We start from the raw sequence: 20,002 nt of genomic DNA on the forward strand, positions 1-20,002 counted from the left end.
ATTGAAAATTTGTTTTACCCATAATACTGTGCGTACATGTTTTATATATTTGGGGATTATATTGATAGATGTATACATATTCATAATTCTTTTGATTCTATTGTAACTTTTCCTTGGCTAAAAAGACTTTTTTATCCCTTGTGAGACCTTTGTTTAATTCCATTTTTGTCAGATATTAAGACTACTACTCCAGATTCTGTTGGTCCATATACTTGGAATATCTTTTTATCCTTTTTTATTTTCAGCTTTTTTGTACCCTTACATTTTATTTAATTTTTAATTCAAATTCAATTGAATTTTATTTAATCTTATTTTAAGTCATTTCAATTTCTCTGGCTTTTAATAATGAGAAGGAAAGGTGGGGGCAGATTTTATGAAAATCAAAGGGCAACAATAGGGGAAAGGAACCTATATGTAACAACAAATTCCATCAGTATATATAACTATAATGCACCAATTTATTAAATGTGAGAAAAAAGAAAAAATCACATTTAAAAAATTTGTCAAAGATTTGGGGATATTATAATAGGATGTCAGGTAAAGATGCAGAATATGCAACTACTATACCCATAAAGCAAATTCTGTGAAAACAACTAAGGAGAAAAATGTACTAGTGATTTTAAAAAATGAGATTAGAACATTTACATTTATTGAAGTTACTCTTTTTTATTATTATTATTGGTACCAGGGATTGAACTCAGGGGCACATAACCACTGAGCCACATCCCCAGACCTTTTTTTTTTTAAATTTTAAGTTGCTTAGGGACTTGCTAAATTGCTAAGGCTGGCTTTGAACTTGTGATTCTCCTGCCTCAGCCTCCAGAGCTACTGGGATTACAGGTGTGCGCCACTGAGCCCAGCTGCAGTTACTCTTATATTGATTTGTTTCTTCTATCACATTTCATATAATCTATATACTTTCATAGTTTCTCCTTCTCTGCCTACCAATGATAAGCTAAGTTTCTTTTGGAGGAAAGACTAATACAGTAAGATAGGTCTCAAGGTGACTATAAGCCTACATTTACCTTCAGAGAATTTTTCATTCTTATTCTTTTATTCTTTTTATTCTTGGGTTGGTGGAGAACTAACACCAGCTGCTCGTTCTCCTCCTCTCCACAAATCAACTTTAGAGGGATTTCACAAGTGAGAGGAAAGGAGGGAACCAATGAATTAGCAACCAAAGAAGACTCTGCAAACCTCCTTGGGAGACCATAGATTGTAATGAATTTGTACATCTGGGAATGGCGGCAGCCTAGGGAAATGGACAGAAAACACGCAGGGAGAGAGGTCCCTTTTTACCCTTTCCCCACATTCTGTCTACATGCTCACTTCTCCCACGTAAAAAAAAAAAAAAAAAGTGACAACAGTCTAGAGGGCCCATATCAGTGGGGCTCTCTTGGGACAACACAAAAACATCACCATAGTAAAGAATTGATAAAAATAGGTATGGATTGGTGAGGGCCACCAAGGTTGTCATTCCTTCTCTCTTCCTAAATTCCCAGAAGTAGTAGACAACAATTTAAGGAGATCACCACCTCCCAGTGTGGATTATTTAGGTATTTAAAGAAAGGATTTGGAAGAATTTGAAGAGTTGCCTTGTGGAATGGTAGCTAATGGTTCTGTGGTTTCTCAAGCATTCCAGACTCAGATTGATCTAATCTTCTATCCTTAAAATCATCTTTAGGGACATAAACAACTAGAGCCTGGGCTTCATCCATTCTACATATACTATACTAGAGAGAGTAGCTGGTACACAAGGAATGTGGCCATGCTTCCCAAAATAACTTTATCCCTGAGGAATACGATATCTGCAAAAGAAAGCAAATGGAACAATATATACCACGTGAAGCAGTTATTGGAATAGATAGCATATTAAATACCATTGAGGAGATAAGCAAAATTAAATTATGAAACAGTAAATAGAAGATTTTTAAAAGAGACAAGTGAAAAGTTAAGTATAAAATATATAATCATAGCAATAAAATATTCTTAGTTGTAGATGGACATAATACCTTTTATTTATTTTTATGTGGTGTTGAAGATCGAACCCAGTGCCTCACACATGCTAGGAAAGCAGTCTACTACTGAGCTACAACCACAGCCCCACAATAAAATCTAAATGAAAGCCAAGTGATATGAAAGATTAAAGTGGCAAATTCCTGAGAATAGAAGTCACTAAAGGAAAAAAAGAGCTGTGTGGAGTCAGCTACTCTAACCTGCAGGATGAATCCAGCCTCTCACCTAGTTTGTAAATAAAGTTTTACTGAAACACAGTCACACCCATTGTTTGTTGTCTATGGCTACTTTCATCTTGTGATGGAAAATTGAGTAGTTATGACAGTGACCGTATGACCCATAATACCTAAAATACTATCTAGGCCCTTTACAGAAGATATTTGCTGATCCCAGCTTAAATATACCCAGGAATTAACACCATGAATGGATAGAATAAGATAGGATAACATCTAAACAGTCTTGTTCATGAAGAGAAAGAATGAAAAATATATGGCATTCACTGGTTCATAGCAATCCTGAAACCCCTAGGACTATGAGAGTCACCTATCCTGAACATATTTGGGGCATAGCATAGGTGTCAATATCTTAAAGTAGCAGGAAAAACACTTGTAATTTTGTTAATAGTTATTTTAGGAAACATTTCTATGATGTTTGATTCCACAACCCTGAAACTAGATTGTGAAGCTATCTATATATAATTCTGAAGCTGCTACACACTTGAGCACTCTGTTAGGATAATGCAAGTTAGGTAGGTACTATGGTTTGGATGTGGTTTGTTCTCCTGGGTTTTTTATGTTGTGGGTTTGGTCCTCAATGTGGCTATGTGAGAGGTGGTTGGACTTTTAAGAAGCAGAGTCTAGTGGGAGGATCTTAGGTCATTAAGAATCCTACTCTTAGAAGGGTTAAGGAATACTTGAGAAACTCTGAGTTCATTCTCCTGAGAGCAAGTTGTTATAAAAAGTCTGAACACGACCCTTGAATCACTCTCTAGCTTTCTGTCTCACCATATGAACTCTCCATCTCACAAGTGTTCTCACCATTGTGATGACATCTGCCAGGAGGCCTTCACCAGAGCTGAACTGATACCAGCCACATGACCTCAAACCTCAGGAACTGTCAGTTAAACAAACTTCCTTTCTTTATAAAGTAGACTGCCTCTGTTATTTCATTATAGTTATGAAAAAATGGACTAATACAGTAGGTAAGTTTGAGAAGGGACAAGGATTGAAGAGAGAGGGTTTTAAAAAAGAGGATTGATAGAAAAACCAAAGCAGAGAGAATGTAAAGGAACCTGATATGTGATAGGGAGTTGAAGGCATACTTGGTACCACTAAAGACTCTAAACTGTTCCGTACAGTCCTCTGTGCAAAGTGTACCAGACATCTTGCTCCAAGTTCCTTGCCCTACCCTAATAAGTATAGAAATGCTCTGTCTCCACAGCCTACCTAAAAAGTCCCTGAACACTAAGGAAAACCTGTCCCTACTCCCACACTAAAATTTATGCTTTCATCTCAATTTTTCAACTAATATGAAACCCACAATTCCAGAAGTCCATTACTAATTGATTGCTGAATATTCACAGTCTAAATTAGTGAATTTACCATATTTTTGCTTTATTTAAACAATGCTTTATAACTATTCATCAGAACACACAACTTGCCCATTCATTAGCATTTGTTACCACAGAGGTAACAATTGGCTATCCTGAAAGATGGTATCCAAAATTATAGCTCCTTAAATATATAGTTCTGGAAAATAGCAAAACCAAGAGTTGTACATTAGGGCACAAGTCTGGTAAGATTTGGTACTTTCAGCAAAGAGATGTTCAAGGATCAATTCAAACCTCTCCTACTTTACCTAAAAGAAATAAATCAATGTGAGTTCATAAGTGTTTCCAAATTAGCAGAAGCTTATCTTTTTCTGAATGCAGGAACAGTTCCCTTCAATTAGTACTGTCAAGTACTTTCTGGGTGTGGAAGAATAGGAAGGCAACAAGAAGATAGTGTCAATTAACTGCATACACTTACAGTTAACTCTGAATACACCTTCAGGGCTCCTTCGCCTTCTCTAATGGTTTCCAGAATTTTCCAGACTCCTAGAAGTTTGTCCAAGATTTTGGCACTCTACATATTCTTCCAGATCCCAGGTACCAGAAGTCCAACTTCATCTGAATTTTTGCCAATATAGATTCTGCTTTCAAGGGGTGTGTGTGTGTGTGTGTGTGTGTGTGTGTGTGTGTGTGTGTATGTGTGTGTGTTTTCAAGAAAGGGAAAAGGAGTAATAATCAGTTGTGAGTGATGTTCAACTGAATTTTTGTCAATATAGATTCTGCTTTCAAGGTGTGTGTGTGTGTGTGTGTATGTGTGTGTGTTTTCAAGAAAGGGAAAAGGAGTAATAATCAGTTGTGAGTGATGTTTCATGCCCTAAAAGTGATGTTCATAAAACTAAGAAATCCATGTGGCATTCCACAGAATCACTCAGGACACTATTTCTTGTCCTTCTGGTGCTCCTACAAGCTGATTACAAAAGCAGGCAGAGTTCACTCTGAATTTCCAAGTGGAAAAATATAATACTAGAGATTCACAATAACATCGCAAATTGGAATCAGTTAAAAGAATTATAGGTTCTAGAAAAATCTATTTGTTTATAGTTTTCTTGGCATAAATATTTAGTAACCCAGAGTATGGAAAGTTTCTTTCGCATATCACTTTAAAAAGAATCATCCATTTTATTTTCAGAGCAAAGTCTCAAAAAAGGAAAAAGATTTTTTTTAAAGTCCTACCTATACGTCCCCCAGTTTTACAAGTATAACTTCAGGTGCATTATTTATGGTATGAAATTTTTGCACCAAGACCTGTTTTGAGTTTAAGGAGGAGCATGAATATTTGCTCTCAGTTTAATGTCAATTTTCTCTCCAATTATAGCTATCTTGTGAAGACTTTGTCCTATGGCTGAGCTGACAGGCTGACTCATTTCACCAATAATGTCCTAAACCAAGACCATTTCCCACAGTGGCTTGGGCCTTAGAGTTGCTCCTCAAATAAGTGTGTTCCCTCCCTCCTTCCCTCACTCCCTCCCTCTTTCTCTCTCTCTCCTCCCCCTCCTACCTCCCTCTCCCTCTCTCCCGCCCTCCCTCCCTCTCTCCCTCTCTCCCTCTCTCCCTCTCCATCCCCCACCCCTCCAGCCCTGGAGATCCAGAGAGAATTCATCCATGGTGCAGTAAGTTAACAAGGTAGTCAACCAAAGTTCAGAGCAAGTTTTCCCACCCCCAGCTGGCAGTCAGCCACTTCATTCTGCCAGCACTCAAAAGTTGGCTTCTCAGAAAATATATTCCAAAGCTGGCACTTTACCTCAAGAGAATTTAGTCAAAGCATTTGGCACATCAGATTGTCTAAAACACAAGGTTAAGAGCTCAAAATAGCCACCTTATTCCAAGACTGTCTTAAATTAAGAAACATAATTATTAAAAGATTCTGCTACAATTGGACATGAAAACCATACCCTTCCATGCAGTAGCTAGGCAAGACTGCTTTTCCTCCTGATAAATGAACAAATATTTAATGAGCATGCATACTGTTCCTCTACTGTGGGAATACAAAGAAAAACAAGACACAGTCACCCCCATCAAAGAGCTTAAAATTTAATTAGAGAAACAAGATATAAACACATAAAAACAAAACCATTTACAAAATTAGAATACAAGGTTTGGATTGCAGCAGCATTAATAACTCCATATGCTCAATGTCCAGCATGTGGAGTATGGAAAAGTTACCTGTGCTCCCCTTAAAAGTGTTTCTGAAGTCTGGTATACATACAGAAAAGTGTGCATATCATAACCATATAGCTCAATGAATTTTCATAAACTGAACACATCCAAGTAACCAATACCCAGATCAAGAATAAGAACAACAAGCCAGGTACAGTGGCATATGCCTATAATCCTGCACCTCTGGAGGCTGAGGCAAAAAGATTGCAAGTTCAAGGCCAGCCTCAGCAACTTTGCGAAGGCCTAAGCAACTTAATAAGAACCTGTCTCAAAATAAAAAATAAAAAGGTCCAAGTATGAGGCTCAGTAGGTGTCACTGGCTTCACTCCCCAGTACCAAAAATTAAAAATAACAAGAAAAGAACATCAGCAGCATCCTCAAAGCCCCTCCTTTTTACTCTTCAAGTCACTAGTGTTCTCTGAAAGTATCCCTTATCCTGACTTGTATCATTATAGATTTGTCCTGTTTTTCTACTCTATATAAGTAGAATCATGCAGTGTGTGTTCTTCTTGTGTCTAGCTTATTTGGCTTCAACATTATCTTTAAGAGATTTATCCATATTGTCATGGAGAATTGTAGTTCATTGCCATTGCTGTGTAGTATTCCATTGTGAAAATATTGCAAAATGCATTTTTCCATCCCAGGATTGATGTACCTCTGAGTATGATTCCAGAAAAATCTATATTTGTTTATAGTTTTTTTATAAAGTATATAAAGTTGCCATGAACATTCAAGTTTGTGACTTGTGATGAATATGTGTATGCCTTTCTGTTGGGAACATCACTGCAGGCAGGATTGCTAGGTCACAGGCATGGGCTAAGCTTTAGCAAATACTGCCAAACCAATTTCCAAAGTAGTTGTGACATTTGATCCTGCTACAAGCAGCATATGTGCATTCCTGCTATCTCACATCCTTGCCAGAATTCAGCATTTTCCACAGGACAACCTTTTGACAACACTCTGATAGAGGAGAGTATGAATTTGAGCAAACTAAGAGGGATTCAGGGCACAGTCCCCAGGTGGCTCTGGGATTTCTTATCTCAAAGAGAGTATCCTAGGATTGTGAGATCTCCAGCATGACCCCAGAAGTCTTAAGCAAATAAATAAATAGACCAATATATAACCCTATATCCTTTAACATAAAAAGAGACTACATAACAGAGGCATGAACTCCTCCTGGGGTAAGGCCAATTGTATCAAGGAAAGATATAGGGTTTAATCTATTAATCAGACACATACTTTCTTAATATGTACCAACCCCAGTTGTAAACCCTTTACAAATATTAACTCATTTAATTTTTGTAACAATATATTAGATTAAATATTGTTTTCATTTGACAGGTGAGAAAACTGAGGCACAGGGAAATTGAATAATTCACCCAATATTATAGGGCTGATAAGTAGCAAAGCAGAAACTCCAACCAGGCCTGCTGGCTCCATGCTGTGCTCTTGACCTCACATTAAGCTGTATTTCTTCTTCTGGACTTCTCAGATTCTGAGTAACTACCCTTCTCAACCAATTTATTGCATTTTTTTATATAATCCCCTTGATACACCAAAAGTTATGTTTATTTCATAGGTTCAAATCTAAAGCAACTTTTTAGTTTTCCAAAGAGAAGTTTCCCCTCCTCCCAAATTGGAGGCAATTTAAATAAATAAATTGTTAGAGCCATAGATTAAGTATTCAAATGCCTACTTATAATATCTTACTTCTAAATTTTTACATGTATGTATAATAGCATAAATTACATTATGATGTTAAATGGGTTTTTACCAAATTCATAGATCAGGAAATAAGTTATTCATCTTGAATGGGTTTATGTAGCTATGCATCAGTGTTTTCATTGTCACTATAATTATTTTTGACATCGTCATCTTCAATTCATTCTGAGCTAACTGACATGCAGCATCTTTTGATTTCCTATATGATGAGAGCATTGGGAAGTTTATCTCAAAAGTACCCCCTTGCAGAGCTTTTTTAAAATTTATTTATCCCAGAAGTATTATAATTACTTCTTTAATGGTCTAACTTAATATACTTCTCAGTAACACAAAATCTTTAATGGCTAAAAGATTTGTTTAATAACAATCTCAAATCATTGCTATGGAGTCATGACCACAGTTATAATTACTAAATTTATGTTATAATTCTTTGCTTACATTTTAAGTAATCTGTCAGGAAACCTGTATAAATGTCCCAAAATTAATATTGTTCTAATGTTCCTCCCCAAATAGTACTTTATCGTTCACACTAAAGTAGTTCAGGTTTTATAAAGACTTAAATAGAGGGAAGCAATTCCTATTTTTCTAAGGAGCAATCATGGAAGGAGGGAAGGGACTTCATTTCCTATGTAGTATACACATGTTGTTTGTTCTCTTGGTCTACTCAGAATTAGCTCTCCCTGTCTAAATCAGAATCCACAATGTTACCAAATCTTATTTTTTATTAACTTTTTGTTCAAACTTAACTTCATCCTCCTCTGCTATACTTAACCCAACCTCCTCCTCCATCCACAAATCTGACCCCTGGGTCTTTGGCTCTTTGCACAGAGGGATTTCTTGGTTTTAAAGTCATTGGTCAGAAGCCAAGAAAATAATAAACATAACAGTGAAGGGTGATACTAAAATCAACAAGGGAAGCAACTTATCAAGTTCAAACTGTGTTAGGCACCAGGCTATGTCCTTTAATCCTCATAACAATTATTCTCTAGGTTATTATCTTCGTTTTACAGATTAAAAAAAACTAAAGCTCAGAGCAGTTAAATATGTCACCCAAGGCCATGGAGCTATTAAGTTGTATGTATTAACCAGACCTGTCAGAATCCAAAGCTCACATTCTAAACCCTATCATCTCCTACTGTCACATATTTAGACTGCATAACTCTAATGATAACATATTAGATTCATTGAATAAATGTAAGTATGCAAAATACATCACAGATTCAAACACAAAGAATGGGGGATAATTTCGCACAGAGGAAGTCCCCAACACTTTGGTAATTCTGTAGCCAGTTGGATACAACCAGATTTCCAATGCCCAGATATCTTGAATAGACCCAAAATTAACAGGTTTCTCCTTAGCAGTGAGAGTCCCATGCTGGGCCAAAGATAGGTATGGAAAATTCACATCCAGTGTGGAAGTCATGTGTGCATTAATGGTTGAGCACCACATAGAGCTTTTGGGAGCTTCTGGTCAAAGAGCCAAGGTCTACTGAAATAGCATTTGGAGAACTTACAAATAATATAAAGGAGAGAAATTAGAGCAACAGTAACCCTCTAAATCTGTTGGTTTGTCTTCATCACAACTCCCAAGATACAGAAAAGAAAGGCTAAAGGGCATTTGGTGTTGTAGTAAATAGCACAGCCTTGGAGTTAAAAAGAAACAGGTTAATACCTGGTTCCACTAATAGTTATATGGCACTGAATAGGACACTTTTTCCAATCTGAAAGATGGGAATAATAATAACAACACTGCAATCATTTCTAATTCATAAGGTTTCTGTAAGGAAGACACTAGACTATGGCTGTAAAACATTTAGTACAAGTTAGCATGTGGGAATCACTTAATAAATGATTATCATTACTATTTTATTGTTGTGATGAGTATTTCCTTCTATATTTCAAGCATTTTGAGCCCAAGATTAAGTGACTTGAGTGGTTCCTCCTTGTGGGGGGGGGCATGCAGCTGGGGCAATGACAGGGCACAGCATCTACCTCTTTTCTCCATACTCCCTGTTTCTGAGTTTGTTTTGCCACACAGTAACACTGTGCTCAGCCCACTCAATGCCAAAATTCACATCAACATCTGAAATAACATCTTCAAGATGAAAGGAAAAACAGATAAAAGGATGCCAGGATGTCTCAATTCAAGCCATGAGAAATGTAGCTAAATGTGTTATTCTTCTCATCCCATGTGAACACAAGTGCCTTGTACCTGACACATAGTAGCTCGGTAACTAGTATACTGGGGAAAAAAATCTCAATTGAATACCTAATCATCTTGAAAGATGCTAGACCTATGTTTGCCAATTATTTTTATTATAGAAAGTTTTAAATGAATAAAAGTAGAAAAAAGGATTACCATGTACCCATCACCCAGTTTTAAAAAGCAGTTGACTCATATACCCCTACTCATTTCCCCACTCCTTTTAGATTTCTCCCCCCAACCCACTTTGGTACTAGGGGTGCTTAACCATTGAGCCACATCCTTACCCCTTTTTTATACTTTATTTTAAGACAGGGTCTCACTGAGTTACTGAGTCTGGCCTTGAACTCGTGATTCCTCCTGCCTCAGCCTCCCAAGCTGCTGGGATTACAGGCATGTACCACCATGCCCATCTTAGGTTATTCTGAAAGAAATTGCAGATATCATTTTGTCCTGAAGCATTTCAATATGTGACTCTAAACAATGATTCTTTTGCCAAAACATAACCATAAATGGCATTATTCCTACTAAAAATTAATGGTCCTCGACATTATTAACTATACAGTCAGTATTTAAATCTCCCAAACTGATATTTTTTATAGTTTGTTTTAGAATCAAAATAAGGTCCATGCTTTGCAATTACTTGATATGTCATTTAAGACTCTTACAATCTTCAGCTTCTAATTCTTCTGTTCCCCTCACCTCCTCATTTTATTGAAGAAGGCAAGTTTTGCCTTTAGACTTTGGATACTCTGAATTTTGCTATATGCATCTGTATTATATAAACACATTCCTCCATCCCATAAAAATTCATCTTTAAATCCAGAGGCTTGATTAGAATATGATATGCTGTTTTGACAAAACAACTTCATAGATGGCATTTTGTAATTCTGTCAGGATGCATATAATGTCTGCTCACCTTTCTTTTTCAGATAGCCATTGGTGATCATTGCCTAGATTCAGTTTTTAAGACAAGATTTTTACTGTGGTTTATCTCAATAATTTTTAGAAAATAGATTTGATTGGGAACTAGACATCTAGGATTGGGATCTAGCCTCTAGCAAAGAGATGATCTCTCATGTTTCTTTCTGCCTCCAGTGCAGAGAGCCTGGTACCTGTGACATCACAGCCATTCCAGACTGTCAGTCAAATCAAATTGGAAAACCATCATTTGCTTAAATGCATACTTTTATCCAAAGAAATGCACACTTTCTTCTCTCATCACTAGCCCTTACAATGCCAAGGACTTCATCACTACCCCTAACACCTAGGCTTCCTGTTCCTTTTAATTTAGCAAATTCTCCTTGTTCATAAAAGAAAATGCTATACCTGAAATTGAAAGGCTGAAAAGCTAACATTTGTTTTAATACTTCCATCCCATCTGCTTAAATTTCCTCATTAAATCTTCAGGTAAAACTTTCCCATTGGCATTACCAGGGCAGTGCATACAAATTATGTCCCCGCTTATAGAATTGAACATTAAGGGCATGATTATATTTTCTTCCCCTCTATGAAGAGGAAAAATAAATTTGCTTCACATAAAAAGAGACACCTTTGGATACTCCTGTGATACTTTTGAAGCAATTTATTGGAACAGTACCTTGCAGGACTTGTTGCCTTGGGAGTTCTTGATCCTGTTTTGTCACACCAGCCTCTCTCTGGATCAATAGGATCAAAATAGCATTTAGCAGAGGTCAACAAAGAAGCCGGGTTTAGACCAAGAAATGATCCTGTTTGGTGGTTTCTAGTTTTAGTTCAGCTATAATTCTTCACCATCAAAGTCCTCTGAGAAGATTTTTCAGCTCCACTTCCTCCCTTTCTCCTATCTTTCCCATCTTCCCCATCCTCAGTCTCCTGCAACCCTGTTTCTCTACCCACCTCTGTCCACCAACTGTTGATTCTTACCAACATGTCCACCACATGAACTTTTCCTCACTTATCTCACCTGACACTTTCATAGTTTTAGTACTGCTCACAGTTCCTTGATTTTGAAACCTTCTTCTCAACATCTGAAGTGAGACACTCTGACTCTCCTTCCACCTCTCAGACTACTTCTCATTCTTATTTGCTACTTTCTCTTCCCTCATCAGCCTTTCAAATAATGGATTTCTCCATCGTTTTGGCCACTAACCTTCTTTTCTTACTCTCTTTCCCAATAATTTCATTACTAAATTTTTGGAAGAGTGTACCTTACTTCCTCTGCCCTTGTCTCTGCAGTTATTTGTAGGATAACTGCAAATGAATGGCCAAGGAGCATGCAGCCAAATCAAATTCTTACCTGTCCCATTCTATGCCCGCCCCTCTATCACTGCCCTCCACAAATTTGTGGAAAACTGGAGTCCCACTCCCCCAGTTATCTTATCCCCTTTCACTCCCATTCCCCACACTCAGCTGGTCATCAATTCTTCCAAAATAGTGCTCTAGGGGCCTCTCAAAGGCATTCCCTCTTCCCTTTTGGCTCTACTCTTTACCTAATTTCTATCCTGTCCTCCATGCACCTTAGCCATCATAAAAACCTCCCAACCTGGTTTCAGTCTCTTCCTCGCCAAAGCTGTCATTCATACTGCTACCAGAGCTATTCATATCTTCCTAAGGCACACAGTAGGTAACATGAATGAACTCCTGAAAGACCTCCAAGACACCAGCATCCAAAGCCCTTTACAACACAACCTATTTTCCCCTTCTAGCCCCATAAGTCAGAGTAAAGAGTGTCTTGGGGTCTGAGTAGTAGAAGAAATTTGAAGCATGAGCTTCTGTAGTAGGAGAGTAAGAAACACATGCCCAAGCAGGGAAGTGACAGGAGTAAAAGCAATGAAGTTGAAAACATTATTTCATTAAGGGAAATGAAGCAGAATTCTATATGCTAATGGGCAAAGAAGAGATATGTTTCAATCAATAGGATAGAGAAGATAATTAGTAAGAATTTTAAGACAAAAATCAAACATGAATTTAATAACAGGGCTATGTTCACTTCCATGTATATTACCTATCCCTGCTTCTCCAAACTTAATATTCTACAGCAGACCCAACAAAATGCTCTCAAGTTGGCTAAGTGTTCTTACTTCTATTTTAGGCTTTCAATCCCAATTGTTAACAATTCCATTAAATATAAAACTTCCTTTCAGAGCTACTTAGAAATGTGTTACATAAATGCTGCATATTTCTCCTCTTACTTCTTCCCTAGCATTTCTCCAGCTTCTAAAAATAATACTTCAGATGCTGGCTTTGTTCACTGTGCTAGCTCCCACTTGCACACCTATCATGTTCAGAGCGCAACTGGGACAGATCACTTTCACTGGCATTTCGTTTTTGTGTCTCCATTTCTTCCTGCTCATATAGCATTTTTTAAATGAAGCTTAATGCTCTGAGGAAATAATATTCTGCCACAGGAATGAAAAGACCACGGATGATCATTTTTCTCTTCTGATTTCCATTGTAGCCCCAGAAGACATCTTTTATGGCCAATAGAAGAAGTCTTCTATATACATTTACAAGGGCAAATAAGAACAATAATAATCAGTGATTGCCAATGTTTACTCGAAAGCTGAAACTTAAATTGAATCAGACACTATACCAGGCACCTTACCAGCAGAATCATATTCAGTTGTTACATTATTCTAATGACTAAGTATCATTACACACATCATTTTTAAATACACAAATTGAATCTTAGAGAAGTTAAAAAAAAACTTGACCCTAAGGTGTAAAGCTGATAAGTGGCAGTGCCCAATTTCAGACCTAGATCTTCATAGTGCCATAACTTATTTTCTGTATACAGAAAAAAAAAATGTTAGCTTTGAAAAAGAACCCTAATCCCAGTCTCTTAGTTCAGATTATCCCAGAAGACCCAGTAGGGGAGATAAGTAGTCCAGGAAAGTCAAGGAAACCAATAAAGGGAGCACAGCATCTAGGGAATTTGGGGAGACAGTGTAGAACATGCCTCAGAGTTAACCCAACTAATATGGAAGAAACTGAGCTGTTTCTCCACCCACTCCCATGCTAGTTATTGGTTGAGAGCTGCTGTGTTGCAGGGGAGGGCATTAAATTTGGCACACAAAGCTTGCCTAAGTGTGGACTGAGCATACTCCCCAGTCAGAAAAAGACCTCAGGGAGACTCACAGATGTTCACAGAAAGCAGCCTGAGGCAAGCTGAGGTGACCAAGCCATCTTTATATATGCATAGGCCTGGAAAACTTAAAGAGGAAATCCCCTTGCCTTGGGCACACATATTTAATTAAGCTACTTCACATTATGCCCTCTGAACTCAGCTTAACCGATTGATATGGTATTGGTATTGCCTTCCACTATTTTTCTCCTCAATAATTCTATGTGTCCACACACATGTGCATGTTGCTGGGGACTGAACTCAGGGCCTTGAACGTACTAAGCTACAACTGAGCTATAATCCCAAGGAAAATTCTCTTTTCTGTCTCCAACTGAGTAATAAAAACATTTAAACGAGACCCAGGAATGATCAAAGGGCTTCTACCACCAGACATGGTAGAATCCCTGCTCATCCTGCCACCATTGGGCACCAGAATTTTCTACTCATCAGGAACCCCTACTGTGGGAACCTGTAACCCCAACAAAAGATTTATCATGCTGTCCCTATGGTAGGCAAAGACAATAGATTCCAAAAGTCCCCAAATTCCAATTTTTGGAGACCAAAATGAGATCATTTTCCAAAACAGGATACTGTCTTTAAAAAATCCTCCTTAAATTTCTTTAAGATTTTGCAAATTCTGTGTTCCTAAGTTAATAAACTTGTAACCAAGAGAGCTACATATTGCATAGTTCTTTAAGATTAAATAACTCTTTAATCAGTTGTACATTGTGTCTGTTTTAGTAGTAATAATAAACAATAGTACCAAAGAATTCCCATATAATGACAGCTCACTGTGTGCCTGGCCATCTAGTTAGCTCATTATCTGTCACTATAACCCTAAAAGATTTTTTCAGTTTACAAATCAAAAACCCAGATGGTTAAATAATATATCCAAGGTCACACAGAATAAAAAAAAGGCAGATCTGGGATCCAAACTTAAACCTGGTTTTTCTTGTTGTTATTAGCATTCCATGAAGAGAACTGCTCTGGGGTTAATGGCCATTCAAACACTAAAGAAATTACTGCAAACTAATGGGGCTTTCTTCTAATTTATGAAATACAGTATTCAAAGCTCTTTGAAATAATGCAATATCCTGCACAATAACTGCTTTATTGTTGAGTGTGGAGAGGTCAAATTAATCTTGTCATCTACATTCATTCTTGAGAGAATGATTACTTGTTAGAATGGAAGAAATTTCAAGATCATCTAATCACCAACTTGCACAAATTGAGGCTCAGAGACGTTAAGGATACTCAGCTAGCTAGTTACCAGCCAGCCAGGTAGACCCTGGTTTCCCCCACTTCAGGTCTCTGGTTTGTCCATTCAGCCCACCAAATTGTGTGTTTTCATTCGAACTGCCCCCTTGGGCAACTGCAAATGGTCACAGTCTTTAGCACGGATGCAAATTTTGATCAGTCCCACTGCTCTGTCATTCTAACCGCTGTCAGAAATGTTTTTCTCACAGGCATTTAGGATGGTGCTATAATAACAGTTTTTTAATGTCTTTTCTCCGAAAGAAATAACAAGCCAAAGCTCCAGGCTTCTGCTTCATCATTATATAATACTTGTCTGGGATTGCAAATCACTTGCAGAAGGACAAAGCTCGGGGGAGGAAGGGGTGGGTGTGAATCTTTTGTGATTTCTTGAGTAACGTGAGGCGATTTGTCATTTTAGAGAAGCTGGAGCCCATGCTCCCAGATCCATACCCGATCAGGCTGGTTTTATTAGCTTGAAAACTTGCGGTTTTTGAGGCTAACCCTGAATGGGGGTAAAACACGAGGGTAGCAGACAGACCCGTTTTTCTCTCGTCCCTGCTACCCAAGTAAGAACACAGGCTAATAATAAATCAAAGTTCTAGAACTTGAATTTGAACTGAAAATACCTCTGAATAAAAACTATTTCTTCATCCTACAAATAAGAAGGGAAAGCGATCAGCCAAGGCAGGGAACAGACGCATTTTCTGTAAATGCGCGCCCTCTGTTGGTGAATTTAAGTAACGACTGGCTCTCGGGAGAAGTAAACAAAATTACCATACCAAAAAGAATTTTTTATGGGCGGGGAGAAGATCTATAGAGAACTCATTAATGTTCAACTTTATAGTCATAAGTTGGTGGTTATGGAAGACCCACTGAGATTTGCATGAGTTCTCATAGAGGTTTGCACGAGAGAAATCAAAGCACTGTTTCTTAGGGAGCTCTCAAAATGCCTCCTTGCTGGGCATATTTATAGAAAAGTAAAAATAAAGCAATTCCGAAGGGCAGCATCATAAAGATTTTGGCTCTTTATGTTAAACTATTTCCAAAATAGTCAAAAGCAGTGTGCAGTCCCCTCAATTTGGGAAGATGGATGAAAGAAATTCCAAAGCACATAGATATGTTTTCAGTATTTTAACTAAAAATATGGTGTGTGTGTGTGTGTGTGTGTTTCTGTGTGTGTGTCTAATAGAGTATAATAAGCTATGCCTTCCGTGGCAAATCCTCCATTGATGAGTCTTGCCTTTCTACTTTTTGCCTCCTTGTAAAAGCCCAGCCATGTGCTGCGTATCTTTACTTAAGAATTTAGATTGAAAGGGCAGCAAGAGAAAGCCACTTCGTTTATTAGGTATTCCATGCAGCACTATTCCATTCCCTGGTTCCTGCTCACATTTGATAAGGAATGCATTCCAATGATCTATGGTTAGCTGCTAGTGGCAAGAGCATTTTCCCTCCTAATTCCCTGCTTTTCTTTTTCACTCTCCCTCACCCACACACCTCTAACTCAGACCACCTCAACTGCTGCTATTATTCATCCAGATCATTCCTCACCTCTCTGTGCACCCACGTTTATTTCTTTAGCAAGTCTCAGTTTAACCTCTTGGTGTACAAGAAATACAAAATCAAATCAGCTGTCTGGTATAGCACTCACGGGGACTGTGCACAGGTTTTGCAGTTCCCACCCTAGAACCAATCAAGCAGGAGCCCATCAGCAAACAGATTATATTACATAAGGCAGCTGTGAGGCCAATTCTGAGGCCAGGAAGGCAGATCACGTGGCAGTAGCTTCACCCACGTGCTGGAGAATTCTCCATCAGCCCCTTGTGAGAAGCAAACCCACAAGTCTGTAGTTATGTCTACATTTTGTGCCAGCCAGGGAGGAGTCAGGTATAGAATAGACTCACCTAATACATTTGCGTAGTTCAAAATCGAGATACTTAGCAGAATTCATGTTGCCCCAGGGGAATACAGAAAACTGCTTTGCTTCGTTGAATATTCCTTCAACTCTCCACTAAGGCTAGCAGTGTGTGGGCGGGTGCGGGGGTGCGGGCTTTAAGCTCATTTGTCCAGGGCAGCTGTGTTTAGTGACTAGGGTGAACTAAGCAGCCGTGGTCACAGGAGGGTAACCTAAATTCCGTCCTTCCTATTCCTTGGATGAGCTTTCTCACTTGGCTGCTCTGTGGGAAGAAAAGAGGGCATCCAGAGAAATTGAATTCAGCTGCGATAACCCGACTCCACACTGCTAAGGCTCTGACTACATTTAAAGAAGTCTAAATCGCAGATGGAAATTTGGTTTGAGCAATGAGCAGGCAAGTAAAGCCTCTCTCCACCTGGAAAGAAATTGTGGTAAGAAAAAGAGAGACTGGAATCAAAATCAGTTTTCATCCCACTGATTTGGTGTGATCTTAACTAGGTCATTGCACTTCGGTTCTGCTGTGCATTCAACTGATGCTCATTCCGCTTTCGGCAATGATAGCAATGATTGAGCATTGCTTTTAAGTGGAAATTTCTTTTGCTACCAAGACATCACATGCTTATACTTAGTATGCAAGAAAACTCCTCTTACCTTTGAGATCAAATCTATATTATAATGGATCTTGTTGTTATATTGTTAACATAGCATTGCATTGTAGAAAGGAAATAAGTAGAAAATTACGAGGAACAAGGGGGGACAGGAGATAGAGAAGGGATGAAGAAAGGAAGGGAGGAGAGAAAACTGAAAGTGTCCAGGTATATTTAAGGACATTAAAGTAAATAAGTCCCACTGAGTGTGAATTCATTTTCATAAGAATAATCAGAGAGGGCTAGAGAGAATTAACATCTCCAGGGGCTCAATGAAATCTGGGGACTCAATGGAATCTTCCAGCTATGTACAGCCTCCTCCCCACTGGGAATCTTTGCTGATAACAATTTAATGTGAAGTGTCACTGATGGGAGGAGGTCAGAAAGGAGAAGCATGTGAAGAAAAAAAAGTCTGAGGACCCCAGAGGAGAAAAAGAGATCCCTTTTTCTCAAAGGAAAAAGAAATGAATCCATTCTCTAGAAATTAAAAATGCCAAATACATATTTGAAGATGAGATATAAAAACTCCAAAAGACAGTAAACCCAGTAATTAAATAATTACCTATAAATATCCATAAATCACTCTATCCCAAACAATATGACAATATAGGAAACCAACAATTCTTCATTAATTCTGAAAAGAGGTGTGTCATTCCCAGGGTTGTTATATAGCAGTCACGATTCACACAGCTAAGGGTCTACATATTTCCTATGGTGAGCCTTCAGAGATGCTTGTTACATAAGTGTGGGTGGGTGGCAGCTGGCTTTTCACTCAGAGACAATATTTTCAGCATTTTTGACTAATAATTTCTAAAATCTTTAGCAAAGACTTTCCAAAACCTTAATTCTGAGTTGTGTTCAATATACAAAGTTCTGGACCTCTCCATGAGCTGCCTTTGTTGTAGCTGTTGCTATTGATAATGATGATATTTTGTTGGTGGTGACAATGAGGTTGTACAAATAAAGGAGACAAAAGAGGTAGATCTGTACATTGCAGCAGTTTCTGGAAAGAAGTGATTTTATAAAAGGCTTTGCTTCCATCTAGTGGTTATTATGTAAAACTGCCTTATTCTGACAATTTATTTAACCAAGTTTTAAAATGCCCCTACACTATGCAGAGAGCTACTGACCAAAATACTAGTGCAACTATTTTAAAAATCGACTAATACTAATATAACCTTGACTCTGATAAGTTTTACAGTCTACAGGAGGAATAAGCTACTTAAATATTTTCAGCAAAAATATTATGTTGTAAACAAAACCATTAATAATTATGTGATTACTCTTTATGTAATACCTACTATGTGCCAGACCATTGATCTAAGTAATTTACATGTTTTAACTCAAACAATGTTCTAATTTCCCCTATGAGGTACTATTTTAACCTTGTTTTACAGAAAAGGGAGCTGAGTCTCAAAAAGGTTATGAAACTACTCTAGATCACACAGTTAAGTGCTGAAGCCAGGATTTGAACCAGGCAAACTGGCTCAAGTCTGTTCTCTCACCTCTCTATATTCATATCACAAATTAAATCAACAGAATACCTAGTAAGTGAATTAAACCATGACAGTGAGGTTGGGAGCAAGAATTCAGAGTAGGAGAGAGATGTAAAATATATTTGGGGGTAGAATGTATAGCACTTGGTGGACAGTTGAATGGGGAAAAAAGAAGGAAAAAGGTAGAATTACTAATCAAAATGGAAAGTGCTAATTAAGACAATGAATTTCAAAGCAGACATAATTGGAAGAGGAATGGATGAAGATAAATCTCTCATTTCTTAGAAGCAGTGAAAAATAAACATTCAATTGAAAATATGAATATTGAGCTGGGCATGGTTGTATGCATCTGTAATCCCATCTACTTGGGATGCTGAAGCAGGAGGATTACAAGTTCAAGGTCAGCCTAGGAAAGTTACCAAGACACTGTCTCATAATAAAAAGGAAAAAGGACTGGAGATGTGGCTTAATGGTAAAGCATCCCTGGTTCAATCTCCATTGCAAAAAAAATGAATATTGAGAAAAGGCCCATACACAATTACCACAACTCTTCCTTCATCTTGTGAATCATTGACTTGAAGAAGACATGAGAATATACACATCTGACGTGACTTTGTAAAACTTTTGAAGTTTCTGAAGTTGAAAATGTCTGTTACAAGTTTTACCTACAAATAAATGTTCAAATGTTTTTCTAGACAGTCCAGAAAAAAAGTGCTTAACGTGGGGCCCAATATGATATGTCCTCAGAGAATCTTTCATAGAATTTTATTAAAGCTGGAAGGATCTTGGAGTTCAAGTATTTTAACTTTCCCATTTCACAAATAAAGGAAGTTATGTTAAGTCAAATTAATAGCCCTTCACAATGGTGCACCCTGGTA

This window comes from Urocitellus parryii, chromosome X (genome assembly GCF_045843805.1).
Source record: "Urocitellus parryii isolate mUroPar1 chromosome X, mUroPar1.hap1, whole genome shotgun sequence".
In the NCBI taxonomy this organism is placed as follows: domain Eukaryota; kingdom Metazoa; phylum Chordata; class Mammalia; order Rodentia; family Sciuridae; genus Urocitellus; species Urocitellus parryii.